Below are 5,113 nucleotides of genomic sequence, written 5' to 3'. Positions count from 1 at the left end.
TGGCTCAATTTAGCATATAAAAGTTCCCATTATTTACTCTTGGAATGCAGCTCCAGTGCACTTGTTAGTACATGATATCAGGTGTGCCCAAATGAGACCCTATGATTTACAGAATGTTGCATGAACCATGCACAAAAAAGGATTCTAAGAATCTGGGTGTATCCTCTCATAGCATCAGCTCGCCACCTTAACATTCTACTGAGCTGTCTAGTTCCATCAATTAGTACATTTATCTGTTAAAACAAGTAAAATCGCGGCCGGCCCGGCCCGAGGACTGAGCCGCCGCGGGCGGGCCGGAGCCCACCGGGCCATGAAGCAGCCCCCAGACCTGTTTGACGCCATCGTGATGGCAGAGGAGAGGTAGTGCGGCGAAGCCTACCAGGAGGGCTACGCTGAAGGCGGCCGCCTGGGTCTGACCGAGGGGTGCTACCGAGGTTTTGCATTTACATGGAAATGTCTGCTTTCTGAGAGCTCCACTGAGAAGGACAGTAAGAAGAGGAGGATGCTCGACTTGTTCCTAGGGATGATGCAGAAATTCTCCTACGCCGACCCCACTTATGCCCAGTGTCATGAAGATCTGGACACAATTAGAGGGAAGTTTAGCCAGGTTTGCCCCTTGCTCGGGGTTTAGCCCAACTTTCTAGTCAGTCCCGGAAGCTCCACACTCTCATTTTGAGCACAAGAAGACAGAAGAAATGATAAGGAACAGATGCCTGGGTGTCAAGTGTTTAAAAATGAGATTCAAGTCCAAACGATCATTGGGCATTCATTGTCCAGGAAACGAGGGTTGCAATCTCTCCATGAAAAGACTTGGTCGGGCCCTTCATTTGTGCCCCTCCATACAGGCCTATTCTTTGGCCTGGATGCCTTTGCCCTGTGGCCTTCATGGATACCGAGGCTGAGTTCCTTTGAAAAAGTGGGGCTTCTTTGTAAGAGAAGAAATGGAAGGACCCCACGGCTGGGGGGACAGTCACTCCAGACCCTCCTCCTCCTCTCCCACTCCTAGCCTCAGAGAAATTGGAAAAGGATCTGAGAAGGGAGATTGAGATGTGCAACTGGAGAATTCCCAGCATCACCACCGAGCGAACTATGGAATTCTGACCCTTAATTCTGTGTTGAGACAGGGGTGTTTCATTGGTGCAGTGCTGTTTGAGTCTGACCCAGTGTAATAGATTCATGGTGATAGCTAAGGGCAGTTGGAGTTCTCATCAGAGAAGGGAAACAAGGAAAAAATATCCCAGAAAATACTAACCTTACTTTCCTTCAAGTTAACCATTCCCTTGGAGATGGTTTGACCAAGATTAAATGTTGTGCCATGAAAAAAAAAAAGACAAGTAAAATCCATGCCCTGATTGAACAATAAAAAGAAATTTAAAAAAAAAATCTACAAAACATTCCCCTCTCCAACTTGTGCACCTTACCCCTCCCTCTCCCTGAGCTGAATCATTATGAAGTCAAACCTTGGTGCTTCATCAACACAGTAGTGAATGTGGAACTGAGCCTACCTGAATATCTGGTAGCTATTTTTTTGCTTGTTTTTACTGACCAGTCTTCTACCTAATATTTGTTTGTGAAGTATATATTGTGTCGCATATACAGAGTTGTGAAAATAATATAGCAATAATTGATATTCTAAATTTGTGTCTCACTTTAAAAATTTCTAGTTTCACCTCATGTGGAATCATCAAGAAGAGCATAAAAATTCAAAAGTGAAATAACAAAAATTATCATTTAAAAAATAAAATAGGGGCGGCTAGGTGGCGCAGTGGACAGAGATCTGGCCCTGGAGTCAGGAGTACCTGAGTTCAGGTCCTGCCTCAGACACTTAATATTACCTAGTTGTGTGGCCTTGGGTAAGCCACTTAACCCCATTTGTTTTGCAAAAAAAAAAAAAAAATCAAATAAAAATTACATTTGAATTCAGTTCTTATCAATTCTAAACCCAGCATTATCCACTCTGCCACTTAATTTTTAACTCCTTTTGATTGGTCTTCATATGTTATACCTCTCTTACTAGCTCATTTTGTATTCTTTAGCTTAGCTATTTGTGGACATATCTATTCTCTGGCTAGATACTAAACTCCTTGAGGGCAAAGATCTTGTATCATTTATCTTTTTATCCTCCACTGCCCAGCACAATTCCTTGTATAAGATTTTATCTTTAATATATTTGTTTTGGCTTAATGACTTTTTAAAATTAAACTGAATTGAATGCATTAACTACAAGTTAATAGAGTCTCTGCTTTGAGAAGGAGTTAGGTAACCCGTAAATAGTAAATGGTAGTTCTACTTGAAATTATGTTATTTCAATTCTTATAAAGAGCTAGGAAAAAAATCTTTCCTTCTGAAATTAACAAACATTCCCTTTGACACCAGGTTTACATCATTCAATTATTTTACAAGTCCAATTTCTTCCAACAGTGAAAATAAAAGTGAACTTCAATTCCATTCCTGAGTTTTACCACTAATTCTAAACAACTAAAAGTAGAAAATGTGGTTTATTGTATTCATATTTTTTAATTCTATAAGTTATTGTTGCTCATTGTTGCTATTTATCTGATTATTATTTACTCTAGTAAAATGAAAAGAATTAAAATAAAATGGAAAAATCTGATGCTTTTAAAAACAATACACCTGATCTAACTGAATGTTTTATGAGGAAAATAGATGACAGACAGATAGATATCTAGATGGATAGAGGGACAGACACATAGATACACACATTGAAATTGCTATTTCTACTACAAAACCCCAAAGTAAAAATCTTTAGTCTAGAAAAGATAAGTATGAATTATACTAGATATCTCTGCAATTCCTCCCAATTCCGAGATGTTATAGATTCAGTTCACAAATTTTGGATCAAACGTAAGTGCCTTATCTCAAGATTAAGAAAATATTCTCTTATAGTAAAACTGTTTTATCACCAACTCTTCTTGAGGTCTAAGAATATATATTACAACCTTTATAGTATTAAATATTTATACTTAAGAGCATATTATTAAGGGATCTGATTATTTTAAAAGGGAAAACAACAATTTTTGAGAATTTCAAAATGTAAGTACTCCAATATTCCAATACAGTTTTAGTGAATCTATGAAATTATTAATTATGGTATTCTGCCCTTACTCCCTAACCACCACTACAACCATGAAGATAGCAATCTCTCCATTCCTGACCATCTTGTGGTTCTGGCCCATATAATTCACAAAGTTAAACACGGAGTGTGTTTTGACTTTGCTTTACTTTCTTTTGACTCCTCAAAGATACCAATGGAATACACAAACTGTTCATGGGCTACCTTTCTTCAATGGCATCTTTTACCTTGCTTCTCCTTTGTAATTCTATTTTTTAAATGTGTTATAGTCAATGGGTGACACTCATTTTCTTTCATTTGGAGGCTATGTTTCATCCCTTGCAGCCATACAACATGATCAGAGGAAGACTGATATTAAAGAGAGGGAACCTTCATTTCTGAGTAAAACTTGGAATAATCAAAAGAATTTTGTAATTTCACCAAAGCAACCAAGGCTACGCCCTTCTTTCTCTTAATTTATTGGTCTAAATCATTATTCATTTATATCATCCCTTTGAGGTAGAAATGCTGATGAACAAGCTCTATAGGCTACCTGACAAACAATCTACATTTAAAGCCTAGATTAAAATTTTAAATATGAACACAATTTCAATAAGTACATTATATCCATATGTTCATGGTATTAAAAAATCTTGTTTACACTAAGACTTTTTCATCATCAAATATAAATTATATCTAGGTTATAGGTTAGGCTTCAGGATAAGGTTATTCCTAAAATAAACTCATGTGCTACTGCTTCTCTGTAAAGTTATTCATCAATAGTTTTTCCTCACTTTATTTATGAAGTTTTTTAGAATATAAGTGACTGCTTTAGATATTTTTATGTGGTTTAAGTATATTTATTTCAAAATAGTAACAAATATAAGTGACATTATTATATACTTTAAAAACTAGCCTCAAAATGTAACAAGAAAACTACCTTTGCTCTTAGAAAGTTTTAACCCTAGCAGATTGAATCTATTTTTTGTAATGATAAAATGACTATTTCCCTACATCCAAAAAATGAGAAATCAATGAGATTTAAAAGGGCACTTGAACATAGAGCATTCATTATTTTAATCTGAGACTGCATCCTGAAATCTAGTAGAACTTGAAAACCCACATTTTTATATAGAAAATTACTATGCAGGTTTCTGAAAAAAGGTCTAACATGGAATTTTCTTTGATTGAAGAATCTGGAAAAGACTGTATTTGGCTCATTGATGAAGAAACATGGAGTTTGTTCTTAATTCAACTGTAGATGTGTGATGCGTTCATAATATTGACAAACAGATCTTATTGGGATGTTGTTAATCTTATGTTTTGCAAGTGTATAAAAATTATTAGCATTAGATGACTGAAACTAACATTTAAACTAGCATTTATGTCATGCTTTAAGATTTTCAAAACACTTTACATATATAATCTCAATTGATTCAAATGCAAAATAGAAAAGCAATGGTTCTAGGCTATGAAGACCTCAATTCAAATCCTACCCCTGAACTTTATATGGGTCATACTTAATACTTTGGTAGTAAGTTAAGTCTGCTTGTCTCAGTTTCCTCACCTGTAAAATGAGGACAGACAAGAAGTCCTCTAAGCTCCCTTCAAATTACAGTTCTATCTATAGATAATAAGAAATGATGATGAAAGAGCACTAGTAGCTTATGAAGATCAGAAAATCTTCACATATATTGTCAACTCGAACAAAGTTTTGGAGGAAACTAGGGATTTTAAGAAACAGAGATGAGGAAAGAATATGGGAGGCCAAGTGTGGGAAGTCAATGTGTAAAGGTATAGAGAAAGAAAGAGAATGAATATGGTGTGTTTGTCTGTCTGTGTGTGTGTGTGTGTGTGTGTGTGTGTGTGTGTGTGTGTGTGTGTGTGTGTGTGTGTATAACAATAAAAGGCAAGTTTAACTGATCTAGAAAGTTCAGAAAGGGGAACAGAGTATAATAAAGTTTGAAATGTAGGTTGGGATTAGAGTATCAGAGCTTTAAATTTAAAAAAAGGAATATACATTTGATCCTAGAGGCAAAA

At 36.0% G+C, this 5,113-nt stretch overlaps 1 pseudogene; it reads left to right on the top strand.

Annotated features, from left to right (window-relative positions):
• The first annotated feature begins 310 nt into the window (after nt 1-310).
• Nucleotides 311-676, top strand: LOC141522996 (protein LTO1 homolog pseudogene; annotated as a pseudogene).
• The last annotated feature ends 4,437 nt before the right edge of the window (nt 677-5,113 follow it).

This window comes from Macrotis lagotis, chromosome 1 (genome assembly GCF_037893015.1).
Source record: "Macrotis lagotis isolate mMagLag1 chromosome 1, bilby.v1.9.chrom.fasta, whole genome shotgun sequence".
NCBI lineage: Eukaryota > Metazoa > Chordata > Mammalia > Peramelemorphia > Peramelidae > Macrotis > Macrotis lagotis.
The sequence above is the reverse complement of the archived record's forward strand: the minus strand, read 5'-3'. Positions and strand labels throughout refer to the sequence as shown.